Raw genomic sequence first — 15,984 nt, forward strand, 5'->3', positions numbered from 1 at the left:
CTACAGGCTAAAATGTAAATCATAATGTAAACATAAGATAACTAAAAATTTAGAAAATTGTATAGTCTAAAATATAAACCACAATGTAAACCCAAGTGTAACCTTGTTTGAAAGCTATTGTCTCAATATCTGTACATCATTTGCAGTAAATATAGTATGAACATGCACAAAGATTACTGCTGGGGAAGGGACAAAGTGTCTGATGTTGAATATGTGGGAGTACTGTATATTGCATATATGAATTACTGCGGTCTAAAACTTTTGTGAAAACAAGCTTAATAATTAGGGGGGAAAAAGAAAAAGGATGTAGACACTGAGGAAGAGATAGAAGAAGCTGCCTTGCCAATGTGCATACAGGGCAACACTTATTGCAGTGATGGAAGGCAAAATATCAAAAACAAAGCTCTTTCATTTAAAAAATTTTTGATACCCCAATTTATTTTTACTTTAATTTTTCTAAATTAGTATGTATTCTATATCTAACCTCTAAACCCATCACCATATTCCATTTTACTATTAATGGAACCTGGCAATATAGTGGGCTTCATTTTGGGGGAGGTTTTGGACCACAGAGGGTTTCAATGGTGGTGGGGGAGGAATACTGGTGTGAGGTGTTATTGGTGGGGGGTGCATGGTTGGGAAGAAGTTCTCCAGGGCATATGTGCGGGGTGCATAAAAATGTTTGGATATTTTCATAGTGGTTACAGTTGGGAACGACAGCTGAGGATGCTGAGTTCCTGGCCAGGGGAGCTCTGTCACATTCCCTAATGGAATAGCAACAATCCCCCGAGTGCAATGGCTAAGACCAATAAGGAAGGATGGCTCAACAATGAGCCCTTGATGCTAAGGACTATGCTTGTAAGCCTGTGTGCCTGAAATAAGAACTAGGCCTAGAGCTGCAGGGTGCCTAAGAGTTACCTCTTGCAAGCCTCCATGTTGCTCAAATGTGGCCAGCCTTGAAGCCAAACTCAGCATGTAAGTGCATTGCCTTCCCCCAGCGTGGGACATGACTCCCAGGGATGAGCCTCCCTGGCACCAAGGGATTACTGCCAAGTACCAGCTGAAGATGTGGCTGGAGAACAACCTTGAATAAAAGGGTCAACTCAGACCAGCAGAACATCTCATCCTATATGTAATATCAGGAGTTAAAAATGCTTTTTGACCTTGAATAAAAGGGAGAAATGGAAAGGACAAATGAGTTTATATGGCTATGAGTCTCCAAAAAAGAGCCAGGTGGTCATCAGAGGGGTCGCCCTTACACACAACCTCAGCAGAGTCCCAGAGACAGCTAAAGTAGATACAACTCCAGGTACTGGTTCTTCTAGGGCTTGAGACAACGGGTTCTATGATCATGGCAGATGGACTTCAGTACCATGTCAGTTGGCCTTACTTTGGAGTTTGTGTTCTTGAATGTGATGGAGTTGGAATCAGATGTGATCATTGTTCACAAGCCTCTCCTGTCACTTTTTTGAGACCTGTGGTTGGTGCTGGGGTTTAGTGTATACTCAGGGAACCTGAATCTCTGGACTGTCCATGTGATAGGCAGGCCCTGAGCCTCAACAGACTTGCATCTCCTACACTCTGGTTTATTGGACTTACCCCAGTCAGCTAACAGGGAGGTGAAGAAGATCAACCACCACACCAGGGAGCCAAGAGAGCCTACAACTGCAAATTGCATCCATCATCCAAGTGGAATCTAAGCACCCTCTCGATACAGAGGTGGAGCAGACATAACCATCCCAGGGTCTAAAGAATGGAGGAATAGAGTATGGATTAGAGTGGACTTACTGATATTCTATTCTGGAACTAATGTGATTAGTAATGGAACTAAATGTAGCATTGAGATGGAGAAAGTGGTCATGGTAGCTGCTGAGTGTGGGGAATGGGAAGAAGAGATGTGATGTGGGGGCATTTTCAGGACTTGGAGTTGTCCTGGGTGGTACTGCAGGGACAGTTACTGGACATTGTATGTCCTGCCAAGGTCCACTGAGTGGACTGGGGGAGAGTGTAAACTATAATGTGGACCATTGACCATGTAGTACAGCAGTGCTCAGAGTGTATTCACCAAGTGCAATGAATGTCCATTGATGATGGTGGAGGTTGTTGTTATGGGAGGAGTGGGGTGAGGGGGTGGGGGATATACGGGGACCATATATTTTTTTCATGTAACATGAAAAAAAAAAGACAAAGAAATTTTTAAAAAAAGAGAGAGACACAGATCCCCAGTGCTGCCTGATGAGAATACAAGCAGACACAGAAGAACACACAGTGAATGGACAGAAAGTAGAAACCGGGGGGGGGGGGGGGGGATAAATAAATAAATAAATCTTAAAAAAAAAAATACCTGGAGAAGTGCCCAAAGGTTAGTAAAAGTACTCTAAATCACACTATGGTGAAGCTGGCAAAATAAAGTCAATGATTCTGATAATTAGATACTAATGAACTTCACATTTACCTCTGGAAAAATACATATATTTATATATATATAAGCAATAAGTTAGAAAGCAACATATATTTTTTTAATAGCCTGATCTAGGAAGGAAAAAATAAGTTTAGGAAGCCTTTTAAGTTTCCTATACATGGATATAAATGGGACACTTTCATTTCTAAGTGTTATCAACGAATAAGAACTCTCCTGGGGGTACAGAAGTGGGTACAGAAGGGTATAGGGAAAGTATATGTGCATGTTTTTGAAGTTACGTTGGTATCAAACCAAATATGACTGTTACATATATAGGATGTTACATTTTATCCCCAAGGTAACCACAAGGAAAAGAGGTGAAAAATATATCCAGATAGAAATAAAAAGACACTCAGTATCATACAGCACAAAAAAGCAAATATATATAAAAGCAAGCATTAACAGAAGTCAGGGTCAAAAACAATATAAGACTTACAAAACTTAAACAGCAAAATAGCAAAAGAAAGTCTTGTGTTACCAGCAGTGACTTTAAATGTAAATGGATTAAACTCTCTTGTCAACAGGTAGAGATTGGCAGAATGTATTTTAAAAATGTGACCCCAATTATATGCTGTCTGTAAGAGACTTACCTTAAATTCAAAGATACAAGTAGGATGCAGATAAAAGAATGGGAAAAATATATACCATGCAAATAATAACCAAAAGATAGTCAGAGAAGCTGTACTAATATTGGATAAGATATACTAAGTCGAAAACAGTTACAAGGGACAAAGACGGTTATTATATACTGATAAAGGGACAAAACAATGAAAAGGTATAACAATTATAAATATATATGCACCTAACAGCAGAGCCCCAAAATATATGAATCAAATACTGACAGATTTAAAGGGAGAAATTGGCAGTACTACATTAATAGTAGGAGACTTTAATACACCACTCTCAATAATGAGTTGTCAGGAGATCAATAAGGAAGTACAGGACTTGAATAATATACTAAACCAGCTAGACCTATCAGATGTATATAAAACGCTGCACCCAACAAAAACTGAATACACATTCATCTCAAGTATACATGAATCATTCTCCAGGATAGCCCATGTGTTAGGTCACAAAACATATCTCAATAAATTCAATAACATTGAAGTCATACAATATACCACAAAAGATGAAGCTAGAAATCAATAACAGGGAGAAATGGAAAATTAACACATGTGAAAATTAAACAACATACTCTTAAACAACCAATGTATTAACAAGGAAATCAAAAGTGAAAATAGGAACTACCTTGAGTCTACTGAGAATGAAAACACAACATGCCAGGAAGCGGACTTGGCCCAGCGGTTAGGGCGTCTGTCTACCACATGAGAGGTCTGCGGTCGCGGTTCAAACCCTGGTCCTCCTTGACCAGTGTGGAGCTGGCCCATGCGCAGTGCTGATGCGCGCAAGGAGTGCCGTGCCACGCATAGTTGTCCCCCGCGTAGGGGAGCCCCACGCGCAAGGAGTGCGCCCCATAAGGAGAGCTGCCCAGCGCAAAAGAAAGTGCACCCTGCCTAAGAACGGCACTGCCCACACAAAGAGCTGACACAACAAGATGACTCAACAAAAAAAAACATAGATTCCCGTGCTGCTGACAACAACAGAAAGGAGACAAAGAAGAAGACACAGCAAATAGACACAGAGAACAGACAATGGGGGGGGAGGGGGGGGAAGGGGGAAGGGGAGAGAAATAAATAATAAATAAATCTTAAAAAACAAAAAGAAAATACAACATGCCAAAACTTATGGGATGAAGTGAAAGTAGTGCTAAGAGAAAAATATATAGATCTAAATGCTTACATTAAAAAAGAAAAAAAGAGTACTCAAGAGTACTCACTTTGGCAGAGAAAAAAAGAGTACTCAAGAGTACTCACTTTGGCAGCACATATATGAAAATTGTAATGATACAGAGAAGATTGACATGTGCAAAGATGACACCCAAATTTGTCAAGCATTCCATATTTTTAAAAAAAGAAGAAGAAAGACTTCAAATCAGAGGCCTAACCTCAAAACTGGAAGAACTAGAAAAAGAAAAGCAAACTAAACCTAAAATGAACAGAAGGAAGGAAATAAAGATTAGAGCAGAGATCAATGAAACAGAAGAAAAAAAAGAAGAGAGAACCAATAAAACCAAAATTTTGGTTCTTGGAAAAGATCAATAAAATTGACAAACCTTTAGCCAGACTGACAAAGAAAAAAAAGAGAGAGGATGCAAATCGTAAAAACCAGAAATGAAAAGAGGACATTATTACTGACCCCACTGAAATAAAAATGGCTCTAAGAGGATACTATGAACAAGTATATGCCCAATAATTTGGATAACCTATATAAAAACAAATTCTTAGAAACACACAAATTACCTACATTAACTTAAGAAGAAATAGAAGATCTCAGCAAATCAAATCAGTAATCAAAACCTCCCAAGAAAGAAAAGCCCAGGACCAGAGAGCTTCACAGGGGGAATTCTACAAACCATTCCAGGAAAACTTAAATCCAATTCTACTCAAACTCTTCCAAAAAAATGAACGGGAGGGAACACTCCCTAACTCACTCTATGAGGTCAACATCACCCCTAACACCAAAGCCTAATAAATATACCACAAGAAAAGGAAAACTACAGCACACATATCTCTTATGAATATAGATGCAACGGCCCTCAACAAAACACTAGCACAACTGAATCCAACAGAATATTTTTTTAAATTATTCACCATGATCAAGTAGGACTTATCCCTGATACATAAGGTTGGTTCAACATAAGAAAATCAACTCAAGGTAAAATGCAGAATCCTTCCTTGTTAAAAACACTTAGAACACTAGGAATTAGAAGGACACTTCCTCTAAGGGCATATATGAAAAGCCCACAGCTAACAACCTACTTAATGGTGAAAGACTGAAAGCTTTTTTCTCTAAGATCAGGAATAAGATAAAGATTCCCACTGGCACCAGTGGGAATTCAACATTATAATAGAAGTTCTAGCCAGAGTCAAGAAAACTAAATAAAATGCATCCACATTGGAAAGGAGAAGAAGTAAAATTTTAACTATTTGCAGATGACATGATTCTATATATTGAAAGTCCAGAAAAATCTACAACAAAGCTATTAGAGCTAATAACAAATTCAGCAAAGGGATCAAATGCTCACCTAGGGTAATAGGACATACATTGAAGACTACAAAACTTTGCTAAAAGAAATCAAAGAAAATCTAAATAAATGGAAGGACATTCCATGCTAATGGACTGGAAGACTAAATATTGTCAAATGCCAATTCCACCCAAAGTGACTTACAGATACAATGCAATTTCAATCAAAATTCCAACAGCCTACTTTGCGGAAATGGAAAAGCCAATTGTCAAATTTATTTGGAAGGGTAAGGGCTCCCAAATAGACAAAACCATCTTGAAAAAGGAGAAAGAAGAACATAAAAATAAAAAATAACAAAAAAGAATAAAGAAGTTGGAGTACTCACACTCCTGACTTTAAAGCTTATTACAAACCCACAGTAACCAAAAGAGCATGGTATTGACAGAAGAACAGACACATAAGATCACTAATGGAATAGAACTGAGAGCTGAGAAATCAACCCTCACACTTGTGGCAAATGATTTTTGACAAGGACAAAGACCCTCAATTGGGAAAGAATAGTCTCTTCAACAAATGGTACTAGAAAACTGAATCTCCATTTGCAAGAACGGAGGAAGAGGGAACCTACCTCACACTATATATCAAAGCCAACTCAAAATGGATCAAAGACCTTAATAGAAGAGCTAGAACTATCAAACTCTTAGAAGAAAATATAGGGAAGCATCTTCAGGACCTTGTGTTAGGCAATGATTTATTAGGCTTTACATCCAAAGCCCAAGCAACAAGAGAAAAAACAGAAATAAATGGAACATCATTAAAATTAAAACCTTTGTACCTCAAAGGACTTTATCATGAAAGTAAAAGAACCTACACAATGGAAAACAATATTTGGAAACCACATATCCAGTAAAGGTTTAATATCCAGAATATATACAGAAATTCTTCAACATAACAAAAAGACAAAATACCCAATTTAAAAATAGGCAGTTGAACAGAGATCTCTCCAAAGAAGATAAACAAATGACCACATGAAAAGATTCTCAACATTAGCAGCCATCTGGAAAACACAAATCAAAACCACAACTAGGGAAGCGGATATGGCTCAAGTGATAAGGCCACCGCCTACCATCTGGGAGGACCCAGGTTCAATTCCTGGGACCTCCTGGTGAAAAAGAAGAAGAGAAAGTGTGCCTGCATGGTGAGCCAGGGCCCACATGGTGAGCCAAGTGCCCGCCCAGTGAGCCAGGGCCTGCACAAGTGAGTTACGCCGCAGAAAGACGCAGCAAAAGAGAGACGAAGGGAAGAGTCAAGGTGAAGCACAGCAGAGACCAGGAACTGAGGTGGTGCAATTGACAGGGAAACTCTCTCCGTTTCAGAGGTCCCCAGGATAGAATCCCGAGAAATCCTAGAGGAGAAAGATGAGAAGACAAAAAAGAGAAATAAATACAGAAGATCACACAGCAAATGGACACGGATTGTTAACAAAGGTAGGGTGGGGAAAAAAAAAATCTTTAAAAAAACCAAAAACCCACAAGGAGATACCATTTCACATCACTTCATATTGGCTGTTATTAAAATAACAAACAGAAGACAAGTGTTGGAAAGGATGCAGAAAAACAGCACTCATTCATTGGTGGTGGCAATGTAAAATGGTGCAGCCACTGTATTTTGGCAGTTCCTCAGAAAGCTAAATATAGAACTACCATACTACCCTGCAGTCCTGTTACTAGGTATATATCGAAAAGAACTGAAAGCACAGACATAAACAGATATTTTGCACACCGATCTTCATAGCATTATTCAAAATTGTCAAAAGATGGAATTAACACAAGGGTCCATTGACCAATAAATGGATTAAAAAACTGTGGTATATACATACAACGGAATATTACCCAGTGTTAAAATGGAATGAAGTCCTGATACATGCAACAACATGGATGAACCTTATTAAGTGAAATAAATCAGACACAAAAGGACAAATACTATATGATCTCACCAATATGAAACAATTAAAATAAGCAAACTCATAGAATCAAAACCTAGAATATGGACTACCAGGGGAAAGAAGTGAGGATAGGGAATAGGAATTTAAGGTTTAATGTACAGGGCTCCTATTTGGTATGATGGAAATGTTTTGGTAGTGGATGATGATAATGGTAGCATAACACTGCGAATGCAATTAACAGCACTGAAATATATATCTGAATATTATTAAAAGGGGAAATGTTAGATTGTATATATTGTAACAGAACTTTTTTTTTTAATCCATGGAACTACACTACACAGTGAACTCTAAGTTAAATCATAGACTTTAATAGTTCGATTATAAAAATGTGCTATCTTCAATTATAACATGTTTCACACCAATGCTAGGTATTAGTAAGGGGTTGTTGTATGGGAATCCTATCTTTTATACATGATTGTTCTGTAAACCCACAACTTCTCCAATAAAGGAAGAAAAAAGAATATATGGTATTTTAATTAATCTCAGAAAATTAAAGGAGTCTTCAGAACCCATAGGATATTAATTAGGTTAAAAAAAAAAATCTATGCACTCCTGAGGAAAATAAGATGTCAGTGGTGTGCTTTGCACCTACATTCAAGTGCCTGGCTCATTGTAAATTTTCAAAGATTTCATTAATTAGTTACATTACTAGGTAATCTAAGAAAAAAAAACAAGCAGGATATCAGTATACATAACCAGTAACCCAACATTGGTTAAGCCTTTATTTTCAAAAAGTACTAGCTTCTATTATACACAGCTAAAGAGAAAATTTATAAACTTGGGCATGTAAAAAGAAAAGAAAAACAAACAAACACAAATAACAATTGAAAAGCTAACCAAAAAAGTTGATAAGTCAAACACCAGAGAGTTATCTTTGGTATCTCCTTTCTTGCCATCTGTATGTGTACATATAACCATCACCTATAGCATCTATTCTACATCCTAAATCTTTTTCAATGTCTAGTTCTCTACATCTCCACAGCCATAATCATCTGCCTCCTTGAGAATCGTTACAGCCTCCTAACTAATCCATATCCAATAATTCTCTACACTGCAGCCAGATCTTTTAAGATTAAAATGGATCCTGCTCCCTCCAACCTGAATTCCTTCAGTGGCTCCCCCGTGCCCTTCCTCGGCTTACAAGGCCTTGCGTGTACCTTTCCAACGTCACTTCTGCTGCCTCCCACCTTGCTCACTAAGCTCCAGACTCTGTGGCTTCTCTTGGTTCCCAACACACCAGGCTCTTTCCACCTGAGGATCTTGGCACATGCTAATTAATCCCTCTGTAGGGAACGCTCTTCCCTCTACTTAGCTTTTATTTCAGCTTAAATATCAGTTACTAAAAAAGAGCTTTCCCCAATCTATCTCAATTAGTCATCACCTGTTTCCCCCTTTCATAGTCCCTATTCCTCCCAAATTTAACACAGTTAAAATGTGATATTTTGTGTGTATTTGTTTTATGTCTCTGTCCCCTACTGGATTCTAAGGGTAGTAAAATCTAGTACTGACAAGGCAGAGGCCATGTTAACCACTATGCCCAGTCCCTTGCACAGAGCCAGGCACCTACTCGATGGTCAATTTATTGAATAAATAAGTTTTGATATAATCCATTTTTATGTAATTTGAACGAAAATTTTGATACTTAAGCCTTGCAAAAGACGGGTTGGGGTGTATTAAAGTTTATAAATGGGTCTCTCATAAAAGGTAATGACAGCTTTTACAATTTCCACTGAGGACAGAGTAATAATTAACATTTATTATGTTTACCATGTTTAGGGCACTTAATAAGTGTTTACTCATTGATCCTTATAACACCATTTAAGGTAGCTTGCAGATGAGGACTTTGAGGTCAGAGAGGTTAAGTAACTTGCCCAATATGACACAGAAGTGGTACAGCTAAGAGTTTTTTTGTTTGTTTTAAGGATTTATTTTTATTTATTTCTCTCCCCTTCCCCCTTTCCCCCCGCCCCAGTTGTCTGTTCTCTGTGTCCATTCGCTGTGTTTCTTCCGTGACCACTTATATCCTTGTCAGCAGCTCCAGGAATCTGTGTCTCTTTTTGTTGCATCATCTTGCTGTGTCAGCTCTGTGTGTGCAGCGCCAATCCTGGGCAGGCTGAACTTTCTTTCGCGCTGCGTGGCTCTCCTTACAGGGAGCACTCCTTGTGCATGGGGTTTCCCTACGCAGGGGACACCCCTGCGTGGCATGGCACTCTTTGAACGCATCAGCACTGTGTGTGGGCCAGCTCCACATGGGTCAATGAGGCCCTGGGTTTGAACTTTGGACCTCCCATGTGGTAGGCGGATGCCCTATCCATTGGGCCAAGGTCACTTCCCAAGCTAATAGTTTTTGAATCTAGGCGATCTGGTTCAACCACTGTGCTCTCTAGAAATAAGGAAACAAAATCAACTGTAGAATAACTGGTTTAGATTAAAAAAAAAAAAAAAAAAAAGGAAGAAGTTTCTGAATATGAAAACTCTTGAGTAGGTTTTCTGGAGGAACTTAAAAATTCCATGAGGACCTCTCATGTGTACTGGGAGAAACAATCATCTGGCTGGATGGAGGAAGCCCAAGGAAGCAATGTCATATGTCAAAACCAGATTGAAGGTCCAAAGATTATAAGTGTTTTCCTACCTTATATGGAATACCTGGCTTTCTTCCTTGTCTATCTTTGGTGCTGGGGGACCATACCCAGTTTCCTGAATACAAACATTTGCTAACTTCTAGAGGCAAGGGATAAGTGGTTGGGAGTCACGGTTGACATGGAGAAGCAAAAAGCCAGTTTTTAAAAACAGAATATTTGATGACTACTGTCCCCAAAACTCTCTACCTCTAGGGTACCTGCTAGATGGTTAGAACATGGTTAGAAGCTTATTTTTAGTTTAGTTAGAAGTCCCTCAAAGACGGCTATCTGACCATAGAAAAGGAAGAACCCTTAACAGGCAGTTCAAAAAGATCTTTCAGACTCTCACAAGCCTTGAATCTCAAGTATCTACATACAACATAGCCCAAGAAAAGGGATGGGGATGTGGGTGAATGACCCCTCTCCAATACTTTTCTCTGTACTGAGCAACTAAAACAAACTACAGAAATAACTGGGTGCTTAAAAGAAGATAATAACTGTCACCCACAACACTCATTTTCAAATTTTGCGTTTATAAAACATGATTAATCTCACTGGCTTGATGCAAAATACTATATATGTGAACTTACTAAAACATTTGTATCAATAGAATATCATTCTTACCTGTTTTACACATTGTAATACAATGAAGATTTGTACTTGGAAAAAAAATGAGTCTGCTTTAAAAAAAAAATAGAGGTGGCAGACTTGGCCCAGTGGTTAGGGCGTCCGTCTACCACATGGGAGGTCCGCGGTTCAAACCCGGGCCTCCTTGACCCATGTGAAGCTGGCCCATGCACAGTGCTGATGCCCCCCACGTAGGGAGCCCCACGTTCAAGGAGTGCACCCCGTAAGGAGAGCCACACAGTGCAAAAGAAAGCGCAGCCTGCCCAGGAATGGTGCCACACACATAGAGAAGTGACACAACAAGATGACGCAACAAAAAGAAACACAGATTCCTATGCCACTGACAACAACATAAGCAGACAAAGAAGACGCAGCAAATAGACACAAAGAACAGACAACCGGGGTGGGGGTGGGGGTAAGGGGAGAGAAATAAAGAAATAAAATAAATCTTTAAAAAAAATAAAAATAAATAAAAAATAGAAAGCATGATTATATCCACGTATATATAAGCAGAAATGGCAGTAGACAAGCTTGACAGACTTAAGGCATTAAATAAATGTTTGTCTTGTTCCACCAACAGTAGCCTGATTTTTTTCTCTCTTCCCCTTAGCCTCCATCTCACCAACTTTTTCCTCAATTTTCCTAGTCCTGGCTTATGCAGCTCTTGTTTTCCAAATATAGTGAAAAAGAAGCTATGCACAGGGAAGCAAGGACTACGGGACAAAACAAAGCCAAAGGATGGCAAGTTCAGTATTATCTGCCCCTGGGATTGACAAAAGGGAAACGTATGCCAGGAACATTAGAAATGGGAATTGAAGGTTTTTTGTATTACACATTAAGAAATATTTTACCATTAGTTTAATTTTATTCATATACTATACTTTATTTGCAACATGCTGGTCATGAAGTTTAATGCAGGTTTTAAATGGTATAATAATAGAAACTATCCTATAAGGTTGTTAATAATAAATAAATATGATAATACATATATATAAAGAGCTTAAAACAATGCTTGACACATAGTAAGCACTCCATGTTAGCTATTAAAATTATTATTTACCAGAGTGTTTCTGCTTTACTTCTATACCTTTACAGCCTGCTGGAATTTTCTACTCTGCCTTTTAAAGTTATCTTATGTAAAAATATCTAATCATTTAAATAAATTAGTAACTCTTCTTTGAAATCTGGATTCAGTTGAACAGCCAACATATTGAAAACAGGTGAATTCATATTTTAGCAATACCAATTTGTACTATATTTTTAGTTACTACTCTAGGAATAACAACATATATCCTTAACTTTTCAGTCTGAGAGTTAATGCTGTACCACTTCATGTAAAATGTGCAAACTTTACAATCCCCCTTGCCAAATTTTATGCTATAATCATTATATGTATTACATTTACGTATGCTCAAAACCTCAAAATAGAATGTTAAAATTTTTGCCTTAAACAGTAATAAATATTTTAAAGAAACTGGAAGAAATAAGTATATTTAATATTTATCATTTCTGGTACTCTTCATTCTTTCCTGAAGATCCAAGTTTTCACCTGCTATAATTTCTCTTCAGCCCAAAGAACTCTCTTTCTCATGGTCCAGGTCTGCTCTCAACCAAATCTCATTTTCGTTTATGCAGTATTATTCCCTCTTTTCAAGTGCTGATTCCCCTTCAATTTCTCTCTACTTATAGTCACTCTCTGATACCTTCAGATTTGGGCTGGTGTTTTTTTCCTGCGGGGTTTTTTTTGCTTTCTTTTTTTTCGTCCAGAATTTATAATTGTTTTCTGCAGAATGATTAGTTTGATATAAGCTACTGCACCATTACTCGAAACAGCTCATACTTTAGCTTGCCAGAAAAGTTTTAAATAGTCAAAGGATATTCTTGGACATGTGACCATAAAGGGAGAGATGGATTACCTTGCTCCAAAATGATATATTCAGTTATTGCTATTATTTCATAATTGATTCATGTAGTCTATCAGCAACCTAAATTATTTCAGCATCGTTTCTATCTTCTCCACTTATATACACTTCATTTGCTCCAATGTAAACTTGATAATGATCATCCTACTTAGAAACATAGCATGTACTTGGTTGCTTCTACAACTAGTGTTTTTTAAATTATAAAAACAGAAAACAACTCCAGTTAACTGTAGCAGAAAAGAAACATGTTAAAAGGAAATCAGGAGGTGCAGAGGTGCCCAAAGATGTACTTACCAAATCCAATGGATGTGTCATGATGATGGGAACGAGTGTTGTTGGGGGGGGGGGAGAGGGGGGGTGGGTGGGTGGGGTTGAATGGGACCTCACATATATATTTTTAATGTAATATTATTACAAAGTCAATAAAAAATAAAAAAATTAAAAAATAAAAAAAAAATAAATAAAAAAAAAATAAAAAAAAAAAGGAAATCAGGTTGGGAAGTGGACTTTGCCCATTGGTTAGGGTGTCCATCTACCATATGGGAGGTCCGTGGTTCAAACCCCAGGCCTCCTTGACCCACGTGGAGCTGGCCCATGTGCAATGCTGGTACGCGCAAAGAGTGCCGTGCCACACAGGGGTGTCCCCGCGTAGGGGAGCCCCACACACAAGGAGTGCTCCCCGTAAGGAGAGCCGCCCAGTGCGAAAGAAAGTGCAGCCTGCCCAAGAATGGCACCACACACAAAGAGAGCTGGCACAGCAAGATGACGCGCCTGAAAGAAACACAGATTCCCGTGCTGCTGACAACAACAGAAGCAGACAAAGAAGAACACACAGCAAATAGACACAGAGAACAAACAACTGGGGCAGGGGGAGGGGAGAGAAATAAATAAATCTTTTTTTTTAAAAAGGGAAATCAGGTAGATCATATTATCAATGGAGGCCTAGAGAATCAGAGTCAGAGGAAAACTAAAGGAAGCAAGACATGGTGAAGATCCTACACCATATACCTAAGACCCATAATCCTTGGAAACCTTTGAATACTCATCTTTGTACTGTTGTACTCTCAACTCTTCACAGTGCTCCATATAATCTAACTGGCCCTGTACCCTCAAGATTCAGCGTCCTGGGTGACATCATCAAAATGGCAATGAAAGATGGGAAGCAGACTTGGTCCAGTGGTTAGGGCATCCATCTATCTCATGGGAGGTCTGCGGTTCAAACCCTGGGCCTCCTTGACCCGTGTGGAGCTGGCCCATGCACAGTGCTGATGCGCACAAGGAGTGCCGTGCCACGCAGGGGTGTCCCCTCATAGGGGAGCCCCACACGCAAGGAGTGCGCCCCCGTAAGGAGAGCCGCCCAGCGCAAAAGAAAGTGCAGCCTGCCCAGGAATGGCGCCGCACACATGGAGAGCTGACACAACATGACGCAACAAAAAGAAACACAGATTCCCGTGCTGCTAACAACAGAAGTGGACAAAGAAAAAGACACAGCAAAGAGACACAGACAACAGACAACCAAGGCGGGGGGCAGGGGGGAGGGAGAAGGGGAGAGAAATAAATAAATAAATAAATCTTTAAAAAAAAAATGGCAGTGAAAAATAACCCCTGGAAAAGACTCCCCACAGAAACAACTAATAAAGCACAAATCCCACTTGCTTGGAAGTCTGCAGGATGATAAAGACTGAAGAAGGACTCCACAAATGATGAATTGAAGAAAAAGAAAATAAAACACCAAAACAGTCAGGAGATTTACATCTAGGATGCACCAGTCTGAACTTCTCCCTCTCACTCAGTCCCGGGCAATTTAACAGTTACACAGGAGCAGCCTGCCTGGGTGCAGAAGAGCTAGGAAAATATGAACAATTACACATGGGTTACTATAAAGGTCCAGTATAAGTTGGAACAAGCATGAACGAGGAACCTTCACACAGCCAATGTACAATAAAACCCTAGGTAGAAAGGAAAATCTGACCATGAGAGTTAGGACATCAAAATAATCAGATGCCTAGACATCAACAAAAGATGATGAGCCATACTAAGAAACAGGAAGACATGACTCAGGCAAGGGAATAAATTAAGACTTCAGAAGAGACACAGAATTTGCAATTTGGAATCTGGAATACTCATCAGAAAAGTTCAAATAAATCTTTAAATCAATATAAGGAGACGAAGGAAAATATGGATAGAAATAAACTAGTGGTAGATACAGAATTAAAAGATATTAAGACAATGGGTGTGCAAAAAGAAGAATCAAAAGTTTAAAACCAAACACAACAAATTATGGAGATGTAAGGCACAGATAGAGAAAAGAAAGAAAAAAAATGAGAGTGTCTCTGGGACTTGAGTGATATACCATGAAGTGCACAAATATACACATCATGGATGTCCCAGGAGGAGAAGAGAAGGGAAAGCGAGTTGAAAAAATATTAGAGGAAATAATGGCCAAAAATTTCCCAACACTTATGAAAGACATATATGTCCAAGAAGCACTGCCTACTCCAAACAGAATAAACCCTAACAGACATACTCTGAAACACACACTAATAGAATGTCGATGCCAAAGATAAAGAAAGAATTCTGAAAGCAACAAGAGACAAGCAATGCATCACATACAAAGTATCCACAGTAAGAGGAAGAGCTGATTCCCATCAGAAACCCGTGGAAGTGAGAAAGCAGTGATAATATATGTTTAAAGTTGAAAGAGAAAACTGCCAGCAAAAAAAATTCTTTATCTGGCAAAACTGTTCTTCAAAAATGAGGGAGAGGACAACCAGCAAGATGGTGGCAGAGTAAGGAGCTCCTCGAGTCAGTTCCTGCTACTGGGCAGTTAGTAAACACCCAGATCATCTAGCTGAAGCACCTGTTTGGGGGCTCCAGGAGGCCAGAAGAGCATCCTGCAACATCCTTGAGGGAATGGGAGGAGACTGCCCATCTGCAGAGAAGACTCGTCAGTAGAGCATCCGCACCACAGAGGTTGGTGCCCATCGTCCTCCACTGGAGGCACAAGCTGCCTCGGGAGCTGTTTCGCGGCTGGAATTGAAAGCTCCACTTCCCAAAAACGGGGAAGGAAGAGACAGTTAGACAACAAATTCAGCTACTAATGAGTAAATTCAGCAGGCTGAACAAGTCCATTCAATAAATAGTGCTGAAAGAACTGGATATCCATACCTAAAAGAAGGAAAGAGGATTCCCTACTTCACACCTGACCCAAAAATTAACTCAAAATGGATCAAGAAACTAAAACTAAAAGAAATTTCTAGAAG

General features: G+C 39.1%; 1 protein-coding gene and 1 pseudogene across 4 annotated transcripts in view; one reads left to right on the top strand and one right to left on the bottom strand.

The window, feature by feature from the left end:
* Positions 1–15,984, bottom strand: part of WDPCP (WD repeat containing planar cell polarity effector) — a 407,401-nt gene that overhangs the window by 343,037 nt on the left and 48,380 nt on the right. The window lies entirely within an intron of this gene.
* Positions 4,328–4,427, top strand: LOC111765726 (U6 spliceosomal RNA; annotated as a pseudogene).

The sequence above is a fragment of the Dasypus novemcinctus genome, chromosome 17, assembly GCF_030445035.2.
Source record: "Dasypus novemcinctus isolate mDasNov1 chromosome 17, mDasNov1.1.hap2, whole genome shotgun sequence".
NCBI lineage: Eukaryota > Metazoa > Chordata > Mammalia > Cingulata > Dasypodidae > Dasypus > Dasypus novemcinctus.